Source organism: Felis catus, chromosome C2 (assembly GCF_018350175.1).
Source record: "Felis catus isolate Fca126 chromosome C2, F.catus_Fca126_mat1.0, whole genome shotgun sequence".
NCBI lineage: Eukaryota > Metazoa > Chordata > Mammalia > Carnivora > Felidae > Felis > Felis catus.
The window spans coordinates 92,652,527-92,676,806 of record NC_058376.1 but is presented as its reverse complement, the minus strand read 5'-3'; the positions used below and the strand labels follow the sequence as shown (position 1 = coordinate 92,676,806).

The window sequence follows — 24,280 nt, the reverse complement described above, 5'->3', positions numbered from 1 at the left end:
TTAGTAGGATAAACGCTACAGATTAAATCTTTTCTATGTATTGCTAATTCATTAGCTAATATTTTGTTAAAGACTGTTGTAACTATGATCACAAGGATTATTAGTGGATATTTTTTCTTGTGATATCCCTGTCAGGTTTTGGTATTAGGATTATGTAGAGCTCCAAAAATGAATTGATATGAATGATATTACCAGGTCAACTCAACCTACAAAGATGCTGAAAGGGTATTCCCTCACCTTATCTTCCAGGAAGAGCAAAGGGTTTGCACTTTCAGATATTTGTGTGTATTTGTGGATTTATCCCTAGCAAAGCCCTAGAATCTAAGGTGGTGGAAATACTACATATTTCTCATGCACTGCTGCATTTTTGGAAAAATAGATTTTGGAAAAATTCAGCAGGGAAGAATTATGGCTCAAACAGTGTGCTTTAGCATTTGGATGTCTTTCAGATCCATATGCAACCTGCCTTTCCCACGCTGTCGTCTAAGACATGGGGGATTTGACCTTGTCCCTGAAAACTCTGTGGCAGACCCACTGTGTGTCTGCCCATAGCAACCATTTAGCCCAAGGTGTAGTGGCTGCTATGCTTATGGCTCATCTATTAAGTGTTTGTTCTTGTCTGGAATTTGCTTTACCAAGGTTTCCTAGCATGCACCAGGCTTTAATAACCACACAGAATATTATGATTTTTAATTTATCTAGTGTTTCCTCATTATTTGATGGTAGGAAAGGTGTTTTGATCCCTCTACATCCTATTTGGAAGCAGAAAACCCACCAGCAAGTAAATACTTTAAATGAAACTCTCTCCCTGCAGATATAAACAGAGATAGAGATATACAGAGATAGAGACTTGGTATAGTTTTAGAGGAAGATTTTACTTTAATATATGTTTTATATTCTAAATGCTAGAATGCTTTTACATATATTTTATATAAATAAAGATATATATTAATGGATTTTAAAATAGTATATGAAATATTATTTTCTGTCATGAAGAGAATACATTTTCATTAATGAAAAACATTAAAGTTTATTATCATTTGGCTTCAGTGATAACATTACTTGGTCTGGGTCAACTTTATAGTAAATCTGAGCATTATGACTTTTCTTCTAGCCATCTAAGTGTATAATTGTAACAAGGAAATTGAATTAAAATAAGAAAGGAAAGAAAGGAAGGGAGAGAGAGAAGAAAAGAAAAAAGAAAAGAGAGATAAAAGAAATGCAAAGGAAAGGAAGAAGAGAGGGAAGAGGGAAGCGAAGAAGGGAGGGAAAGACAGAGAAGAAAAGAAAGAAAGGGGGAAGGAGGGCTAACTTGTTACTTACTCCTGTAATTTTAAAGCAATCAACAGATTGATTTTCTTTTTCATTGTTTAAGTACCCACCATGTTTATATCAGTGCTAATTTTTCTTCAGGCCTTTAAATTTTGGACTAGAGTTCCACTTTCCACTTAGAAAACACAATAGCAGACATTAAATATGTTTGGCAATAATATAAAATCAATTGAAATTAGAGACCAAATACTGTATCATAAGATAAATATTAGTTGAAGACTTTTCTCTCCAAAAGAAATGAAACATTGCTCAGGATAAACATATATTTATTACTTTATTCTTTGATTCATTGAATTATTAAAAATTTATAGACTCCGTATGACATATTAAGGATTAAATTAGATGCTGTTAGAAATACAGAGATTATTTAAGACATCTGTCTATAAAGCATTTAACCAGCCAGCAGGAGAGATAAAAACATGTACATTAACAAGTATAGAACAAGGTATAATCTGCTGAAAGCTATAAAACATTTCGGAACAATGTTTTAATGGTTCAGTTTTTAAAATGGTATTGCAAAAAGATTGAAGAAGTTGGGCCATGGAAGGTCAGAACAGTTGGACTCTTTTTTTCTTAAGTTTATTTATTTAGTTTGTGAGAGAGTGAGAGAGAGTTCATGCAAACAGGGGTGGGGCAGAGAGAGAATCCCAAGCAGGCTGTGCTCTGATGGCACTTTACAATTTATGAAGAGCATTTACATGTCATCTTACTTTATTTCCCAGCAGTGACCCTCACTCATCACTCCTTAGTCTCCATTGGTGGTTTACTCCTCTTCATCTAGACATTTTAACATTTGGGTGCCCTGAGGTTCCGTTCTTGGTTCTCATCCTATGTGTTTACACTCACTCTCTTGGTTATTTCATCCAGTCTCATAGCTGAAAATAGTATCTATATGCCATTTTCAAAGTTACATCTCTATTCCTGGAAGTAATTCTGAATTCTAGGCTTGTATTGAAAGATACAAAGCCATACTACATATTGGACATGTCCTCCATGATAGCTAATAAGCTTTACCTAACACATCCAAAGGTAAAATCTTTTTCTTTACAACCTGCACACACACATATACCCAAAGCCTGTTCTACCCACAGCTTTCACCACCTGAGATGATGGGGATTCCACTCTTCTAATCACTCTGGCTTATAGAATGCTATGTTGCAGTGGTAGAGAAGCCTGTTTCCAATCTGGGTCATCTGAGGACATCAGCTGGTTACAGCACAAGCCTGCAGCTTTGCAGTCATCAAACATTGTATAATAGAACACAGCGTGCCTGCTCAGAGTGAATTATTGTTAGGTGAAAATTCACAAACAACATGGGATTATTGATAATGTACATGCACTTGTTAGTTGAAAATCATCAGTTTAAAGATGCCCTTATCTTTACCTGAAAAACCAATGCATGAGACATTCAGAATAAATAACTAGATATATAGGGAAAAACTAAGGGAAATTAAGCACAAGTACATGTACACCAAAAGCCAAGGAATGATTTAATTTTTACCATCAAGAGACATTTATTTACATCAAGTAGTAAAGTTATGTTGCTGAAAAGATGAAAAAAGCAACAACTTTATCTAATTAGGAATCCCTAGCATTGCCAGGACTTCTGATTCTCTCCAATCTGCTTGTATCTGTTTGCTCTCAAACAGATTTACATTTTACTGAGCTCTTTGCAAATGTGATAATGTTATGCAACAAGGTTACAGACCTTAGTATCATCTGTGGGCCAGTTCCTTTTCTCACACCCTTATACATTCAGGAAATCGTTTTGGATCAACCCTCAAAATATAGAAGAATCCCATCCCTTTTCCTCCCCACTTCCTCATTCCTGCCCCGTAAACATAGAAGCACCCTTGCTATTTCCTCTGCCTAGAATGTTTTTCTCCCCCTAAAAGTTTGTGGGGTTTTTTGTTATACCTTTCACTTATTGTAGGCATAGGTTTCTGTTAAACATCTCTGTTTTTTCTCTGTGCTCTTTATAGACCGGAGTAAAAAGAATATATAGGGATGTAGGACTGATACTGAAGAATGCAGATGTCTCTTCATCCTCCTTGTTTAGGTAGAAAGATATTTAAGTAGAATAGTGCTGATTTTACTGACAAATGAGTGCTTAAGGATATAAAACTTTGTTATTAATTGTGTCAAACATGACTAATTCTCATCGGTATTTTCAGTTCTCTTCATCCAGCGTCATGGGAGGATTATACTTCCATATCCTCTTGAAGTTTGATTGTCACTATATAACGTGCTTTGTCCATATGAAGAGATGTTAACAGATACACTATTTGTTCATTTAAGAGCCAGTGTGCAGTTCTCAGGCTTTCTTCCCCTTTGTGAATTTTGGACTCATGAGGAGATGGTAGCTTCACAAGATAGGTCCAGCCTCATTCCCAGAACTCTTCAATGATTGTGAAGATGAGAATCCTTATTAAATCAAGTTGCGCATATGCATGCACTAAAAATCAATCTTTATGGTTATAAGCAATCTGAAATTTTAAGGTTGTTATTATAGCATAACCTAAATTATTTTGAATGATATACTATTGTTTTGTTTAATTCTTCCATCTTGTTTTACCAAAATTATCTCTTATGAAGTGGTAAGACAGTTATTAGGAATTCATGGAAGAAGAAAATTCGTTATTTCACTCAATTAATATGTATTAGCTATTTCTATGTTTTAAAAGACTGGGAATACAGTCATAAGCAAAATTTCCTGTTTTCATGTAGTTTGCAGTCTAAAAGAAGTTGGAGTCAAGTGTTGAGCCGAAGCAATTATGGGGTCAAAAGGGAAGCCTAGGATGAAGAGGATGAGGGAGTGCAGGGCAGAGTTGGAAGGGATGTCATGCTAGGTTATAAGCCAGTGTGGGGCTGGAAGGCAACAGGGGAGAGTTGGACCAGTCCTGGTAAATGGGCCCCATGAGGATGAGGAAGAGAGCAGAGAGCCAGATGAAGAATACAAGAGAGTAGTCACCTCCCTCAAGTAGACTAAGTAGAGTAAGATAGGCTGCCTTACAGATGGAGGGTGAAGTAGATGTGAAGGTGAAGGCGAGTACCATGCCTTGTGACAGCATGCAAATGGGAAGAAGGAGATCTCCCGAAAATTACTAGCCTTTGGGAGCTGAGCGCCAAAATTATATTTTTCAAACTCTACTAAATCCCGGGACCTGAACTGCTGAGTTCCCACTCATTCTACTTCACTGAGGCTAGAGTGCATTCAGAAAGCTGGTGCCTACTTCTAATAACTATAACGGGCCCAGAGGAGGGTAGGTGCTGAAAGGTGAGGGAAGAAACATAAGCAGTTCCCCAGACAGGTAGGTTTATTACTTGGCCTAGGGAAACAGAAGGCCGTTGTAAGATATCTGTCACCTCAGACAAAGAAGGAGTAGTTCCAGAAACATGGTTTTGAGACATGGCTTTTCTTCCTGGTCATATGTACTACCACATGAAGATAAACTGATTTATACTACCACCAAGGTGCTTTGACAGTTTGAAATTCAGCAGGTGTAGTTGGAGTGAAGGCGAAGCAGATGTTACGATGAGAATTTTATTAGGACTCTAGATGTATGTATTGAAGAACAGTTCTTTTGATTGAATTAAAACAATATCCATTAAAACTGTTTTAGGAATATTAGAATTTATTGAATCAAACTGCTTTTTCCATTAACTGTGAATAGAGGTTTAATCCCTCACTATGTTCATCCTCTTCAAACTCAAAGCAAACAGATTTATTCATAGAGAAAGAAGAGGACCTAAGAGTAGTGGTGTTATGTAAAGAATGGCCTATAAATGTTGAGGTATAGTGGAGAGATATAAGCCTATAATTAATGGCACTGAGAGTGGCTGATGTCAGGCAGTTATTACACAACAGAACTTTATTATTTCAAATTAATCTAAAGAGAGCCTGAAAATATCCACCAACACGTCTGGTTAGTAAATGGGTTAACTGATGCACAAGTTTCATGAGTCATGATTTCAGTGGGAAATAACTTCAGGATGAATATTGAAGCTACAGATTCTAGCTTCTCCCCTAGGCTTTGTAATTGTTAGGCATTGTTGACCTTCCCTAACCTCAACTTCAGCAGCATTCAGACAAATTACTTCATTGTATGAGTTAGCAGATGACCAAAACATGTGTAGTTAAACAAACAGTATGAAATCAATACTAAATTATTTGGGAATTAAATAGTGCTTGCAAAATTGGATTTTTTAGTGATACCTATTAACAAAATTCTATGAAATCCTTTAATTTGGAAAAAGAATTTACTTTCTAAAATATGATCACTCTCTGCGCCATCTTTTATCTTATTAACTGCTACTTATCCTCCAGGTTTGACCTTTCTCAAATACTTTCCCCAAATTCCTCTTTACACCCATCCCACAAATGATTCAACATTTCCTTGTTTGTATATAATTGGTATCTCTGCCTCAACAGTTATCGCATTGACTCATACTTCTTTACTTATTTGGATGTCTTCCTTCCTGAACTGCAAATCCTTTGAGGATGGAGGTATCTTGGGCATTTCTTTATCTCTAGCACTTGGTAGACTGCCTGTGTGTCTTCAAATTTTTATTGCATAAAAATAGGAATGAACAAGTGAAAAGTAAAAAATTAAAATTTTCCCGAGAAGACATACAGATGGCCAACAGGCACATGAAAATATGCTCAACATCCCTGATCATCAGGGAAATGCAAATCAAAACCACAATGAGATATCACCTTTTGGCTATTATCAAAAAGGTAAGAAATAATAAAGTGTTGGTGAGGATGTGGAGAAAAAGGAAACCCTTGTGCACTGCTGGTGGGAATGTAAATTAGTAGAGCTACAGTGGAAATCAGTATTTTGAGGAATGGAAATTCCTCAAAAAATTAAAAATAGAAGGGGTACTTGGGTGGCTCTATCAGTTGAACATCTGATTCTTGATTTCGGTTCAGGTCATGATCTCATAATTTTGTGAGTTCAAGCCCAGTGTCAGGCTCCATGCTGATGGTATGGAGCCTGCTTGGGATTCTCTGTCTCCCTCTCTCTGCCCCTGCCCCACTTGCTCTGTCTTTGTCTCTCTCAAAATAAATAAATAAATAAATAAACTTAAAAAAAATTAAAAATAGAACTACCATATGATCCAATAATGTCACTACTGGCTGTTTACCCAAAGAAAAGAAAAACACTAATTCAAAACAATATACACACCCCATGTTTATGGCAGCATTATTTACAATGGCCAAGATATGGACACAGCCCAACTTACCATTGACAGATGAATGGATAAAGAAGATTTGGTGTATATATATATTATACATATATTATATATATATCATATATATCATATATATAATATATATGCATATATACATATGCGTATAATACATATGCATATAATACATATGCATATATATTATATAATACATATGCATATATAATATATATAAAATATATGCATATATGCATATACATATATGCATATATATTATATATAATGGAATATTACTCAGCCATGAAAAGGATGAGATCTTGCCATTTGTGACAACATGGGTGGACTGAGAGGGTATAATGCTAAGTGAAATAAGTCAGAGAAAAACAAACACCATCTGATTTCACTTATATGTGGAATCTAAAAAAACAAAACAAATGAATAAATAAACAAAAAGCAAAAATCAGACCTATAATACAGAGAACGAACTGATGGTTGCCAGAGGGGAGGGAAATAGAGGGATGGGAAAAATGGGTGAAGCGGAGTGGAGATATAGGCTTCCAGTTATGGGATAAATTAATCATGGGAATAAAAGGTTCAGCATATGGAATATAGTCAATGGTATTGTAATAGTGTTGCATGGTGACAGATGTAGCTACACTTGTGGTGAGCATAGCATAAGCTATAGAGTTGATGAGCCACTATGTTGTGTGCTGAAACTAATGTAACATCATGTGTCAACTATACTCAAAAAATAAATAAACTAAACTAAAATTTTCCTACATTTTAAAAACTTAATGAAAAGAAATTTATCCTCTGTAAGTTAAACATATAATGAATTATCTGTTATTAAGTGGGGTCATGAGATGATGCTAATGTAGAAGAAAGGATTGGAAATGGGTTTCATGTTGTATCCCTGTGGGACCTTAAATTCACTTGACCCCTTAATCCTTATATATTGAAAAAGATGATAATACCTATAATCTCTATTCCTTTATAGTACCGATTTCCTTTATCTACTTTAACCTTGCTTCATGGTTAAGAGAACTGAACAATTGTGTGTGTGTTTGTGTGTGTGTACTTCGAAAACTATAAAGAGGTATACATGTAAGTTTCTATTTCTACATTAAAAATGGTCACCTTGGATAACATGAGATAAATTAGCGGACAGATTAGCAATTTCAAGATACTTATTTGATGTCAGAGTTGAGTGTATGAACCACGTATACATTTTACTATTAATTCAAAAGTGAATCAACTTTTTTTCTTTTAGGGTACTCTTAAATTTGAGATACTGATAGGATAGAAGAAAAATTCTATTATTTTTCCCTTAAAAATCTTATTCAAATAAAATGAAAATTGTATATGTTCTTCAAAATTCTTCAAATTCAAATGTTGACATTTTTATATAATTGGAATAGGGGCACAGATTTAATTTTGAATAGTTTTCTTCACTTCCATTTTATCCTGAACATTGTTCCATGTTGCTACATAATCTCCTAATAATGTTTATCAAATATATTACCATATTTTACTTAAATATTTTATTACTTCTGCATATTTTGATTCCTTCTAATTTTGCTATTATAAATTATTTTGAAAAGAACATCTTTTCCTATGTGGGTCTTCTTTTGGATTACTGCTAATCGATGGAAGAGATAATTAAATCACTAGTTTAGGTCCACCTCCAGAGCACACCTATAGAAGAAAAAGGAAATAATTTATTTCTTACTAGAGAAATCTGTTGATCTCAAAATCCTGAAGCTAAATTAGTGACGAATAACAATTTAAGATGTTTCACGAATAGTCAAAATTATTAAAAAAAAACAAATTAGGGAAATAAATACAGCTTCAGAAGGAAAAGGAATTTCCAGGACCTATTTTTTCAACATTCTATGTTTCTTTTCTTGGTACTTTTGCCTGAGGTGAAAAATGCAAAAGCACAACGATAATCTGATGGTTCCTGAAAAGTACAGTAAAATTATTCTTCAAGAGTCTTTTACACAAATAATGTGCTAGGTTATCTAGTCAGTTTTATGACAGCATTGTGTACAACTTGAAAATATTTTATTAGACGTAATTTTAATAAAATTGTTTTATTAAGTTTTCCTTAAAAGCAACAGAAGTAAAAGAAACCAAGGGAAAACATGGAATTGTGAGTCTTCATATAAATGTTTCTGTGCTTTGTATAATTCTTAAAGGAGGTATTTTTACTTCATCTTTCAGCTTATAAATTAATCTGCAGCCCATGTGCATTCGGCTACTCAAGGCTTCTATTACAGTTTTCATTTCAATATTTAAATTTTATAAAAACTATTTTCTTATAGATATGTTTTTAGAGAAGCCTATATTTGTTTTCTCAAAATAGCAGTCCCTTGAGCCTCAGTAAAACATTAAATTAAAAAAATATATATATATATTTCTTTGTTTCCTTAAATATGTTTCCCCACCATATATATATTTTTTCTATTTATCTGTTCTTCCTCTTTAATGCTATTGGTTTTCCTCAAATGCTTGCTGTTTATGGTTTTCTGTTCAAATTTATGAATAAAGGATTAGATTGTTTAATATAGGTATCTGGCAAGGTTTTTCTGTCATGGTAATGGAAAGTTCTAGAGCTGCAAATTAGGAGTTGCTGAGGACCATGGCTGTCCTATTTTCTGGCAGTATGATACAGCATATGCAGCAGGTTCAAGTGAGGCCTACTTCTCTGGAATATATACCACACTGTCCCACATTCGTGCTTCTTTGTAAGAAGTTACTTAGAAAATAGCATTGATTCAATCTTGTATTTCTGGTTTTATTGTAATGCTGAATAGCTTCAAAATGCTGGTTAATAAACATAGAAAAAGTCAAAACTGTCTCCTTCAGAGAGCAATTAGTGAAAGTGCAAGTGTTCTTAAGAGATCCATCACTAGCTAACCCAGTTTGGGAGTGGGAGAGGTATGAAGTGGGGTGGGATGGTAGTGAGGGGTGGGTTGGGTGGGTGCTGTTGAGGAATGGTCTCTAGAATCAGTGCTAAGGTTTGATGGATCTTGGAAGTTAGAAAAGTGAATAGGTTGGGAAGGAAGGCATTCAAAGAGAGAACTTTGCAGACAAAGAGAAAACCATGTGCAGAAGTTTAATGCTTAATAAAAAGCATGGAAGATTTGAAAAGAAAAAAAAATGATATGTAGCTCTGTGCATTTCTGATAGCAAATCCTGTGCATGTCACTTAAGAAAGCTTTGTTATCATTCTGTGGCATCTAAAATGCACTCTCTAGGTCAGTGTTCTTAAATCTGGCTATACATAAGAATTATATGGGAGCGTTTTAAAAATGTTGATGACCTAGTCAGAGATTCTGATTTAATTGGTTTGTGGGGGCCAGAGAGGTAGGGCTAAGCACTGGTATTTTTAACCTCTCCCCTTAAGTGATTCCAGTGGACAACTATGGTGAGAACCACTAACCCTGGTAATAATTAATACAGAAGTGTTTCAACTAGATTTATTTAAAAAAATTTAATGTTTGTTTATTTTTGACAGACAGAGAGAGAAAGAGAGAGAGAGACAGAGCTTGAATGGGGGAGGGACAGAGAGAGAGAGGGAGACACAGAATCTGAAGCAGGCTCCAGGCTCTGAGCTATCAACACACAGCCTGAAGTGAAGCTTGAAATCCATGAACTGTGAGATCATGACCTGAGCTGAAGTCGGATGCTTAACCGACTGAGCCCCCCCAGGTGCCCCAACTAGATTTATTTTATAAACAATTTATTTTGGTGTCCATATGAGGAACAGATTGAAAAAAAATTAGATGAGGGGAGTGGAGGCCAGTGAGGAGGCTGGCACAGCCATGCAGGATGAGTGTATATGGATCCACATCAAGAAGTCCAGTGTCACTTGCAATTCCTTGATGAAGAATCTTGCTGTTACCTGGTCCTCTAGGATCTGTCTCCCCAACCTTAGTTGACTCTTCTGCTGTCATAGTCTACTCTGAATATGCTTCCTTGGTGCATCTGGCTATATCTTTCAAAGTTGGTCCTGCCTATGGTTTATAGGCAGCAAGCACCCTTTCCAAGATAATCAGGGAAACAAACTCTTTTGCTAGCAAACCGCAGTGTTGGCTTTGGTAGCCTGGTGTTTTCCCTTAGTTGATGGTCATTTGAAGAAGATTTTGCCAACTGCTCCTAAGCTGAACACTAGACAATGCTCTCCTCTTGTAGTCCCTCACTTAAGTACATAGTTTTCCTTCTCAATGGGTGAAATCACCATGGTGTCTCACTACAAGAAATACCCTTACCCTCTACTGTTCTTCAAAATAGTCAGCAGCATTGACCCTATGTGAGGCAGGGTGAGTAAAGCTAATCTAATCCTGGCATTATCCCTGCTTCTTGAGGAGTGCATGGGGGCATCCCTTTGCCCAAAGGTGATCCCTTATCATTTTGGGGGTCATTCCATTTGTATGAACTCCTGAACACTGAGTCATTTCTTCAGTACCCATACTCTTCACCTGTGAGTTTACTTCTCTTTGCAGTAAAAAGGAAGTACAAGAAACTTGGATTTAAATTTGAATGCAATCCTAGTTTAATCCATTTATAGTGGCAGCAGGTCATTTAGTGTTATGAGGTTTCTGTTTTCTGTAAAAATAGGAAAAATTATATGAACAATTCAAACTTGAAAGACATACATAAGAATAAGAACCAAGTACAGAAGATGCATTAAACAAATGAAAGTAGACATTATTTTTGTTATTATGATCATTATATCTTCATGTCTTAAAAGCGCTCATGAGCAAAGGAGTAGTTAAAACTGTTAGTCTTTGCAATAACCACATGGGAATATGTATATCTTTATTTGTATATTATGTATATTTAATGATATGTATATTGATATATTATATATAAATATACATATATTATAGATGTATATACATAAATATATTTAATATAATATGTATATTAAAAACAAGATGTGTAGAAGGAAGGAGAGAGAATGAGAGGAGGAAAACAGCCTATATTGAGATTTTATTCTCTTTTCTGTTTTTATTAGTTACTACTACTATTATTATTATTATTATTATTATTATTATTATTATTTTGTCTGTTATATTGCTTTCTGATCTATTTCTTGATATATCAGGGGAGAGAGAGGATAGAGAAAGGTTATCTGACTTTGCCAAAATTAGGAATCAAAAAAGATTAAAGAACACTTCCATGTCTTTATATCATAAGAGTTCACTTGAAATGCATGTAGCCAAAATCAAGATTGATATTGAGTTGTATTTTGATTGATTCACTTTAAATTTAGATTGATTTTGAAGCTTTTATTAAAACTACTCTATTTATAACCTGAATTTCCTTGTAATCCAATTCAATACTATCAATAAGAAATGCCTTTTGATAAAAACATGCTTGATTAATTAAATATAAATATTTATATCAGTGAGTAAATTAAAAATAAGGAGACTTTGGTTTCTATGTTGCAATGGAGGATACACAGAGGATCTAGATGTCAAAATCTGATTAAATTGAATTAAAATTCAATTTAAAATTTACTATTTAAATGCTTTATATCAAACTCCTATTAATAAATAATTTGGAAAAGCATCATTGAAAAGTATAATTCCCAAAATAGTTAATGGTTTTAGGTAATCTATTTAAAAGTCCATGGTCTAAGTCCATCTCCTACTATAGCATCTCATTCATACCCATCACTAGACTAATTTGTTTAATGGAAAGGCCTGATTACAAAACAAATTCTTTTAGAAATTTTAACTCTCAAAAAGGGAAAAAAGAAGTAGACATCAAAGAACATTCAATGGATGCTACAGAAGAATGATTGTTCAACTTTCAAAAGATTTACTCAACTACGTCATTCAGCCTATACTTCATAATTTTGTCCAGTAGAAAATTATGAGTGGTGTTTTTTAATAAAAGGCCTTGCATGAAGTCAAGATAAACAATTCAAACCACATTTTTGATCTGCCATTCCAATAACTCTAATAAGATTTTATTCTTTTTGTCATATACTTAGTGAACACATGTGAGCATGAGTTCTAGAATTTCAGTTAATGTCAAGAATAGTAAATGTCAGTTTCTGGAATTCTATTTGAAAACCAGGACAGTTAACAGTTTTAATGGCATTTTTCCATGGTGACTCAAAGATATTAGATATTCATTCCAAAAACACATCTTCAAGTATTTTTAGTATCCTGTTAGGTAACTGATTTGGACCTGGAATCTTAAAACTAATTTAAATCACCTTCAGGCTTTCTTATCATTTTCTCACCATCAAACTCTTTTCCAGTTCAAACATCATTCTTCTCTGTGGAGAAATTGGAAGCTGTGGTTTAATAGTTTTGCTTTTCTCTTGGTCATTTGTTCATATTACATAGTTGGCCCCAAGCAATGTCATTCTTATCTTTTACTTGGTTTATCTTTTTGCTTTGAAAATACCAGAGAAATTTCTTTTCTGTTATCCTTAGCATTTTTCACAAACATCAGACAACTCAGTGTCATTAAGTGATCGTACTCTTCTCTCACATTATTCTTTTGTTTTTGCTCCTTTTCTGATCTCCCTTTTGAAATACACTTCTCAAGCACATGGTTATTAGAAAACTGCCTGTACAACCATCCTGATTTCTTTAGATGCCTTTGTGATTCTCAGTCTAGATTGTTATAGGTAAGAGAATATTAGAATAATCTATAGAATAATATATGGATTTTTCTTTTTAATTTGCTTCTTATAGTTTAAAGCTGTGCTACCCAATATGGTAGTCACTTGTCATATATGGCAACTGAGCTCTTGAAGTGGACTTAGTCCAAAATGAGATGTGCTGTAGATACTAGATATCCAATATATACATTTGATTTGGAGGACTTTTACAAAAATTATAAAATGGTTTATTAATAATTTTCAATAGTGATTACATATGAAAATGATTATATTTTTATATATTGGGCTAAAGAAAATATATTAGTAAATTTAATTTCAGCTGCTTCTTTTTAAAAGTGTATACTAGAAAATCTTATATTGCATATGTAGCATGTATTATGTTTTTATTGGGCAGAAATGGTTATTCTCAGAATAATTTTAATACATATTTTTGGTTAAGTGTATTAGCTTCCTATTGCTGCTGTAACAATTTACCACAACTTTAGTGGTTTAAGACAATAGAAATTTGTCAACTTGCAGTTTAGCAAGTCAGAAGTCCAAAGTGGGTTGTCAAGGGCTGCGTTCCTTTTAGAAGGCTCTAGAGGAGAATCCGTTTCCTTGACTATCCAACTCCTAGAAGCTGCGTGCATTCCTGGGCTTATAGCCCTTTCCTCCTTCTTCTAAAGCAACAGTATAGCATCCTCAAATCTCTTTCTCTCTCTTTATCTGTCTCTGATTTCTGCTTCTGTTATTTCTCTGGCTCAAAATTTTCTGCCTTCCTTTTATAAGGCACCTTGTGATTACATTGGGCCCATTTCAAGATCCTTAACTTAATCATATTTGCAAAGTCCTTCATGTCACGTGAGGTAACATATCCATAGATTCCACAGATTAAAATGTGGACATCTTTGGAGGGCCATTATTCTGCTAACTATATTGAGCATATCTAATGTTGTGCTTTTTGACTTGTTAATATGCAATTTTTGAAGCTTGGTTGTGGTCAAATACTTTAAGAACAATGACACTTTAATACCAAGAACCGAAGGAAAAACAAATCTAAAGTGGCATGGTGCAGTGGTTTCTCATCTAGCAATGTTATTGACCTCAGTGTGACCTTGGTTATTTTAGTCATTTGCTTTCTTGGGTTTTTTTTTCTATTTAGCAAAAGGAGATCTGTGGTGTCTATACATGGACTATAAAACTGCATTTCTTTGGGCCACAGTTCAAATGTACTCTGCTTGCTTTAATGATAAGTTAATGGTAAAACTAATTTTTTAATGGTAAAACCATTTTTAATGGTGAAACTAATTTCAGACATGTATCTTTTATCAGACTTATATATGATGAGGATGTGAACTGTGAAGTAGGCTTAATATATTACAAATAGTTAAGAATTATATTCTTGTTTGATCTTATAATAGGTAAATTTTCTGTTAATATGTAAACTACCTACTCTGGTAATCTATCAACTTGGTGACATAACAAATCTTTCTTTGAACTTTTTAAATATTACTTTCTCTGAATAATATACTTAACTCTAAGAAGGTTTGGGAAATTTTTAGAGAAAAAAACCCAGTGCTTAGGCTGAGAGTCATGATTTTGAGAATGGATGGTTGGAAGTTTGAGCCACTTATGCATTTAGTGTTAATATAGTTTGACAATCATCTTTTTAATATATCATTCTAATGTGGTTAGTTCACTCTACTTTTTGTTTCGAGGTCATCAGAAATAATTTTTATTCATATATAATTAAAAAGCAAGCTCTAAACCAAATACAAATGATTTTAGGAAAATTCATCCTTTTGAACGTTTGTGACATGATTTCCAGTTTTCTCCAAATGATAAAAAAATTAACTAAGGAGGTGGATTTATGTGTTCAGAGATTCTCAGAGAGAGAGTCAGAGGGAAAGAGAAAGACATGAAGACACATGTACACATAGGGAGAGAGAGAGAAAGAGTGAGGCAGAAAGAGGAAGAAAGACTGACAGAGAGATCATTCCTTTTGAAGATGTGATTTAAAGGTCTCCTTTATTTAATATTTTAGGAAATTATGAAACTAAATATTTTCGGACAGGTAGATGATGCTCATTAAATCACTAATTGAACAATAATGAAAATCCAGGGCAGTGTTTACTTCTAATTGTGTAATTAGCATAAAATCCTATCCAGAGAGGGAAGAGTACCCAACCCATGTATGTGAAGTCAATGAGATGGTAATGTCATTGGGATGTAACAAAATTTTTCCTTTTCTAGATTGAAATACAAATCATTAATTTTCATGTGACTTTTCCATAATTGAGTTAAAGTTTATAGTAAATTTTACTAATACTGGAAACATTGACTCAGATAAAGTAATATTGTACAATAAATTTCAATGGATGAAGTACAATAGGATGTTTTTTTGGTTGTTTTATTCACTACTAAAGAAATACTTAAGATCATTTGTATAATTTAATTCTAGGCTACACTGCAATGGATTAAAATCAACTATGGTATGATGGAGTCAAAAGCAGCTAAAATAGAGAATCTGCTATAAAGTTATTATTTATATAATAATATAAATATTATTCAATTTCAAAAATATAAAAATCTAAACTCTAAAATACTGTGTAAAATAATAATGTAGTAAGCTGTTAACAGCCAAAATCTTTGAAGATGAGAACTCACATATTTTTAAGTAAAGAATAATTGTGCCAATTTAATATAAATCATAGATTTAAAAAACCTCTTTCAAAAAGAAACAAAACAGATTCTTAATTATTAGCATAATATCACCAAAATTTAGAAATTGTAACAGCTCAAACTGACTTAAATTTGTTTCAGAAATCTAGATTTATTTCTGACTTAAGCCCTTGAGCTTTGAAAATATGTTTTAGAATCTCAAACTAATCTTGATGAAGCCCCATTTCTCTATTTGACAGTCTCATCCTAAAATATCTAGTCTTGATCATTACTTCCTTGGTTTGCATTACAGGTCTTCAAACCATGAAATATAAAGACACATCTGGTAAATTTAGCATTCAAGCAGGTGTGTTCTCCCAATACATACCTGAAATATTCAGTATCGGTCAAGTGTTTTAAGTAGTCTTTTCTAATTAAGCAGGATTGTCTGAGCACATTCTTCCCTGTAGAGAGAACCTCTTTATAAACAGCTACCTTTGCAGTAGTTAGGCCTGTGATGTTGCAATACTTTTTATTTTTATGTCTTTCATAATTTCCAGTTGCCATTCATTTAGATTCAAGTTTTAAGCACGTAAAATGAGGGTGCATCAGGGGAATTCTGAAGATGGTAGAAGAATATATTTTCCCAAGACTTGCTTTAGAAAATCTGTTTTACAATACTTTATAAGATTAATTTCTTTTCAGACATAGAACACCAATATTCCATAGCATCTTAAAATGTTAACTACCAGGCAGAACTTAATTGATTTGACTTGGTCGCATAAGATGTACTGTTATATCAATTATCTAAAAAATATCATAACCCTCTTTTCATAATGACTCTTGTATTAAAAGCAACAATTAAACACTTGCTCATCTGTTTTTAGTAGAACTATGCCATTTCTTTACATGATACATTTGGTATTAATCATTTTGTTTGCTTGTTTAAAGTGTAAAAACCAAAATAAGATTTGTAATCCTACTATAAGTTTTAGCAGAGCTGAAATCTTAGTGACACCATCAAATTGGAATCCCATATTCCAATTGGCACTCAAGTTTGCCAATCTTGGCCTTTCATTTCCCATTGTTGTTAGTCACAGTAGTCTTTTACTTCCCTACTCTATTAATTTCATTTTCTGAAGAGATATTAGCAAGCTTATCCAATATAGATAATAAATTTGTTTTCTTCATGTGCCAACTAGCTTCACACTTTGGTCCATTAAGTCATTCATTCACTAATCGTTTGTACTCTGAGGGATCTAAAGATTAAGTTTCTATGTTGTCTGTAAAGTAAATCACCAGGGAGATAAATGAGTTTGATTAATATTTTTATCCTCAGTCTTTTCCTTTCCTCTACAACCCTCATCCTTTTACTTCTTGCTTTATTCTTCCTCCTTCATTGACTACCCTAAGCCATCACATCAGTTTGTACTTAAACACACTGAAAATGAACCTTCAGTTCTATATTAGTGTCTAATATCTCATTTTCAGTATAGATGGTGAAATATTAATTCAAAATAACTATTAACCATTTAGAATGAATGAATTAATTATCAATAGCTAACTAAGGGTTTGTGGTGGCTACTTGTTTTAAAGTTAACTCTCTTGTGGAATACTTTATACTATGTCCAGTTTGCAGGAGGTATTCCATAAGTGGTTGCTGAAAGAATATGTCAACATCTCCAAATTTTGGAAATGCTACATCTGCTCTTCCCCCTTATTCATTCTATCATTGAAGGATATTAAATTGTCTCCTCTCTCTTTCTTTATTACAAAGCTGCTTTGGCTGTTGCTCAGGAATGCTGTTGTGAATGGTTGAAAATTGATTGATGATTTGTCCAGGTATCTTTACTGAGTTCAATGTGAGTTGAGTGGTATTAACTGCTAATCTAACTCACTTTTACTTGTAACATTGGGTTCTAAAAAATTCTTTCCTAATATTTGATATGATATCTTCCAGTTTTGTATGAATTATGAAAAATACTGTCTAATGATTTTGAAACAAGATTTCCAGTTCTTATATTTCATATCAACAAAGCCTCCCTGTTTGAATTCACATGTGTAATTTTAAATATTATGGAAGAATTATGTTATAGTTTGGTTTAGGGATACTCTGGTTTTGGTGGTTCCTAGTTAACTGGTCAGAATTGAACATCCATTGATTGATTCCCTGTTTCATAGTTTCAGAGCCTGGTTATTCTATGTGAGATCAAAGGAAAATACAAAAAGGAGCTAGTTGAGGATTATATTTTCCTTGTACGTAACCACATTTTTGTCATTTAGGTGGTAGTTTTTGCTTGTCAGCTGGAAATTTTCATACCTATGGTAGAAATAAATAAGCATTGATCCATTTCCACTTTCTAGAAATAGTAAGTACTTCAGATGTTTTTAAAAAAGCACATTATTAAATTCTAGACTCTCATACTAATTTTTCACTTCTACATTATATTTGTTCTAATTTAAAATATTCTAATACTGTCAAGTGTTCATGGAAATCATCCAGTTTAAATATGTCATTTTTAATGAAATAGTTAAGACATACAAACAATTTATATATAATATAAACACATGTGTACTCAAGATTTAGTCTGAGAAATGAAGCATGTAAAATTCAGCTGAAGTTCCCTGTGATGTCTTTCCAGTGTCATTAACCTCCATTCTTCCCAGAGATAACCTCTACCAAGAATTTCAGGTTTATCATTATCATGGATGTTTATATACTTTTGTCACATATACATATGCTCAAATTATATATATATATATATATATATATATATATATATATATATATATATATAATTGTTTTTGCATGTTTTAAAACTTGATACATAAATGGTATCATCCCACAAGTATCTTTCTGCAGCCTACATTTATTGTGGCTGCTTCACATGGCATTTTTGAGAGGTATCCATGCTAACTCAAATAGCTATAGTGCATTTTTTTTTCTGCTTCAAGTATCACAGTATGTGACTATTCCATAATTACTTGTCCACTTATTTATCTAAAGGTGTTTAGATTTTTTTTCCTTTCCTTTTTTTTTCTCCTTCAAGTAATTCTGCAATGGATATTTTCTGTACATGTGAAGAGAAGTACACAGGAGTAAAGACTAGATTTTAGGAAATGAGAATCTTCAACTGTCTCTAAACTGCTCTCTGAAGTTGTCCTATTATAAACCTCCCATGGTTTCTCCACATTCTCATCCATCTTTCATATTGCTGGACTTACACATTTGTGCCAATTTCATACCTGTGAAATTATATCTCACCATTTTAGCTTCCATTTCACTGATAACTAGGGTATCTTTTTCAGATGTTTATTGGATATTGAAAATCCCCTTCTGTCAATTGACTGTTCATCTTCTTGGCTCATTTTTTCCTATCATATTTTTTCTTTGTAAGTTTGTAAGAAAGCTTTATGTACTAGAATACTAGTCCTTCTTTGGTTATATGCATAGCAAATTTCTTCTCTCAGTGTATGCCTTGGATTTTTTGATATACATACATCTTTAATTTTAATATATCAAAATTAATATTTTTCCTTTTGGACTTCCTTTTCGATGTCTTAATGTTTAATAAACGCTTCTTGTCTACTCAAAATCACAAAGTTATTTCTCTTTAAAAGGTTTTAAGTTTTGCTCTGTATCCTTAGCCTTTATCCTACCTTAAATGCATATTTAGGTGTGAATTTGAAAGCTAGCATTATAATTTTTTCATTTGCCTAATCTATTGTCTGAATAATTCATTTTCCTTCACTATTCTCTAATGCCACCTGTTATATCAAGTTTCCATAAATTCAGGGATTTGTTTCTGAGCCCTCTGTTCTCTTCCATTGGACTAATTTCTATTCCTGAACCAAAGCTACATTGTCTCAATTACTGGCATTTTATATTAAGTCATAAAAGTTTATATGGAAATTATCCATACCTTGTTAATTGTATTGTACTGTATTGTATTGTATTGTATTGTATTGTATATAAATACAAGCTTGACCCTTCAACCCTGAAAACACATTTTAAGATTCACTTTTCAAGTTCCATGAAAAATTATAGTGGGCTTTTAATAATAATTACATTAATTTAAAAAATTAATTTACAATATTGAGTGTGCCATCTAGTAACAGATATGTTTGTTCATTTATTTTGGTTTACTCTTTAGTTTTAATAGATAAGTTAGCCATGGGCCAAAAAGTGACTGCTCAAGGTCATATAGCCAATTAATAATAAAACCAGTAATAGAAGATCTCTTGACTCCTTAATAGCTCATATGCTAAAAAGACTTGATTATTTAGTTAGTTAAGAATGAAGATGGTGGAGTCCTTGCAGCCATTGCACCCACTCATGAAAGTGAATTAAACTTCCAAAGTTTACTAATCCTTGATAATCAGAGTGTAGTGAGAGGGCTTGTTAGAAATGCAGAATCTCATTCCTTCTCTGATGCTACCAAAACAGAATCCTCATTTTGAAAAGATTCCTGGGTCTTTGGTAGGCACAGTGAAGGTTGTGAAGTATTGCTTACCAAAATGGAGTCTTGAAATTGATTGCATCACTTTTTTCTCTAAAACCTGTCAAAAATGTTAGTAGTAATCTTGAGATCATTGAATTGCACAGGGTTCAGATAAACATTGAGAAGTAGTATATAATGACCCTTAGGTCTTGCTCTTTGACCATAGGCTTACAGCATCCATCATCTGCTCTGCTGAATGAATATCAAAAGTCCAAAATGAGAAGAGATTGTCTAAAAAATATGTATCCATAATCATATTCTTTTAAAAAAAACAAAGCATTAAGGTTTTTTCCAAAGAGCAGCATCTCAGGAAGACTGAGGTTTCTTTGGGTATCTGTAGTTATTCAGGAAACAAATACATTTGCTTTGAAATCACTAGCTGCTCCAAACTGGCATTTTAGCTACTAAATGCCATTGGGGAAAATTCTGTTGAAAAAAAGATGCAATACTGGGGAGATAGACACACAGAAGATTCGGTCTTTAAAGTAAAACAAAGAAGAGAGATCAGACGATGTTTCAAGTAGTCATATACTATTCATGTTAATCTCGGTTCACCTTCTTCTTATTTAACTACTACAGCAGCCAGTTATCTAGTGGGGGGCGGGGGATGGTGGGGGGGGGGGAGAGGTGAGGAGAAGGGATTTAAAAAAAAAAAAGTGAGATTCCCTGCAATATCACTTCGAGCCACTAGGGGTATCTTTGTACCATTTTTCATCCTGCACCGATTTGGAGTAGAAACCTATATTAGGGGAAAACCAGGGTCCTCGGCATTTTTTGCGAGCAGTGCACCCAGAATTCAAAAAGATTTTTTAAAAAGAAGAGGAAGGAAAGAAACCACAGTTCCTTCGGTCACCCGAACAGGGCTACGAAATCGCTCTTCTGGACATCAGCGCCAGGGATTCATTTTTGAGGTCAATTTCCAATCGAGATAAATCTATTGGATTAGTAGGATTATCTGATTGCAGCCGAAAGAAGTAACGTTGTTTGATCATTTGTATTTCTTGCCTGATGGTCGGAATTACATGGAGGTGGCTTTGGGTCCCGAGGATTCTGGATCGTGGTTTCATCTGGAGAGAAAAAAGGATCAATCGACACGTTTTGGAAGTGTCCGTGGGTGAATAAAAAAAAAAGGGGGGGGGGCGCGAAACTGGGGTTGCGGCTGCTTAAAGAAGAAAGATAAATAAAGGAAGCATCTTGAATTCTGAAACAAGAATTACCGGTGCTCAAGATTCAAAAAAAAAAAAAAAAAAAAAAAGCGTCTAGAAGCTGATAAATACTTTGACCAATTCAGCTAAATTTGACGGCGAAGTGTTGTAGAAACTGTCTCCTTGAATGATTGGAAGGGGACTAGGGAAGGTTGAGGGGGCTCCCTCTGTGGATATATCTTACTGAGGGTAAGTTTGGGGGTCTTTTGTTGGGAGGGGGCTGTCTGCCTGGGTTTGTGTGCCGCTGCGCGGTAGGTGCTGCGGACGCGGTGCCAGTGAAATGGGGAGAGAAGCGGGTATGCAATAAAGCCACGTCGCGCATCTCGGGGTGGATCGCTAGGGAGCTACCCAGATCGAGCTTAAGAACCTTATTTTGTGGCGTCGGAGGGGAAGCCAAACAACCCCCAAGCTCTCAACTTTGCGTTGAAAACCTCTCAGTTAGGAGATCCCTCTTGGATCCAGGGCTTTCCTCCTAGTGATACTTTAAAGAGAGGTAGCAGTGATGCCTTGGAAAACCTGCTTGTGCAGGAGGAAAACCCAAGTAGAAATCGCTGCTGCCTCAGCCTTGGCTTCGGCGGCTGGCTTGGCTTCTAGGGGAATTTTGCAGGGGGAATTGGCCCTTCTCCTATTATCTTCTTCTCCCTCCCTTCCTCCCTCCCTTTTTCCCTTTCCCCTCCCACCTTCCCGTTCTCTCAGCCGAACGCTGAAGGGTTACAGGGTCACTGCATCCTGTAGACACAGAGGTGGGTGACTGGCCTCACATGTGGTCTTGTAATTCACTTGCACGACTTTGCATAATACAGTCCGAGGTAACTTTCTTGGAGTTGGAAGAGTCCAGGAAGGCGTTGCAGCCTTTATGCCGAGGGCCCCGACTGGCGAGTGCGCCAGGCAGCCGGCTGCATTTCTGATGCATCCCTGCCCTGGCTGCTTCGCCACTCACTGGCTTTTCTTTCCAACTGAGCGGTGCGCGCGCGTTCCCAGACATTTTCTTGCAGCTGAATACATACAAGGATTTTTCCCCCTTTTTATTATCTTTATTTTTTTAGCTCTCAAGAAAAGATCATCATTATTTGCAGAAGGAAAATCAATTTCAGCAGATATAATTAAAATGAATCACTCAAATGAGTGAATATTAATTGACTTCGGAAACTAAAAGTTGCTTTGGAATCCAGTAAAACATATTATTCTGAACCAATTTTGGAACACACATAGGTTCAGAACAATAACATATAAAGAAGTAATTCATTTAAATATAGATAGATAGGTAGATATAGATATGTTAAACAGGTTAATGAATATCCCCCAGCCCTTCATACCTTCTGACATCTCAGCACTATAATTTTAGTTGGTTCTTCCTATTTAAGGCCAATTCACTAAATTTTAAACCTTCAGATATCCAAATACATTAGAATAAAATGAAGATAGGTAATTGTTAAAATATAAAATAATTTTTTTTTGTACAGTTTTATCTTTAAAGAAAAGCACCAAATATTTTTTCAGGGGTTTCTGTTTACAGGTTATGATATGAATGTGGATACCTTTATGGCTTTAGCACTGAAGCCTCTCCATTATGTGTGAACTCATGAAAGGCAACTCTTCACTGTCATCTGAAGCACTCATCATCCCACTACTTATTTCAGGAATCCCAAATACATCAGACATTCTGGTATTAAACGAGGAGTCTTGCCAAACTTTGTTACTGGTCTTATGTGTGTCTATGTGTTTCTTAAATCCAAGTTCTGAAACAAGCACAATGCCATTCCCTTTTTCTTTTTTAAGATGAAATAGCAAAATATAAAACTTTGTCCCCCATGGATTCTATGGTGATAAAGTTAAATATTTCCTATTTATGCAGATTTTGTGTAAGCTTGCCTAAAGGTGACAAAAATAGCAATATATATATATATATATATATATATAGTTTTTATAAGCCTAACTGTTAGTTTTAAGGAGATATCTGAGAGGCTAGATTTGCCTTTCTTTTACGCAGCTCTCAGTCACGTGGTTCATGTGCAGAGTGAGCTAGAAGAATGGATGTTCTGTGTATTGGTACATTCTAGCCACTGATCATAGCCACACAGCCCAATAATAGTTAACATATTTTTTCAAAGTTTAAATTAATAAAAAAGACAGCCAGCAAATAACATAATAAATGATGATAGTAAATAAATAATGAAGGCTAAAGGGTGATGAACTGGAATTTTTCTTTTCAGTCTAGTAGAGAATGTAATGTTGATATAAAGGTAGATGGAGAATATGAAACATGAGAAATAGGTTCTTTTAGAAGTTAATTTGTGTATTTCACAACCATTGAACTGGTGGTCATGGCACGTACCATGGTGCTGAAGCAGAAGACTCAACCTAAAGTGCCTTTGTCATGGCTGGACAATGTTTTTCTCTGTCAAGAGTAATCAATACCCTCTACTCTCTTGTTTTATTCCCTTTCATCAGTGAAAAAGAAAAGGGGGAAACTTTGGCCTACTCTTTGGTTTCTACAAGCAGTTCCTGCACCAAACTTCAGTACCTTTGCAGGTAGTGGGTCCACTTTGGAAGGTCAACAGTGATGGAAATAAAAATAAAATTGCATACGACAAAATTTTTTAAAACTGTAGCCAATAAATAAGAGCAAGGTATCCAGTTACAGAAATACTCTCTACTAATAGAATAGATCACTGTAAGAACAATTGAAAAACCCGAGCATTCACATAGAAAACTAATTACATTTTGCTCTACCTTATCCAAACACATATCTTGGGTTG

At 34.3% G+C, this 24,280-nt stretch overlaps 1 protein-coding gene across 9 annotated transcripts in view; it reads left to right on the top strand.

Annotated features, from left to right (window-relative positions):
• The window catches only part of NLGN1 (neuroligin 1), an 838,543-nt gene that overhangs the window by 133,004 nt on the left and 681,259 nt on the right, over positions 1-24,280 (top strand). For 3 of the 9 annotated variants that reach the window (XM_019840097.2, XM_011286111.3, XM_019840091.2), the window contains exon 1: positions 21,040-21,710. The exons of 3 other annotated variants lie outside the window; for them this stretch is intronic. The gene's annotated coding sequence lies outside the window, so the exon portion shown is untranslated. Of the gene's footprint in view, positions 1-21,038; positions 21,711-24,280 lie in introns of those variants that run through there. 3 more of the 9 variants (XM_019840099.2, XM_019840098.2, XM_019840095.2) reach the window with 2 other exon arrangements.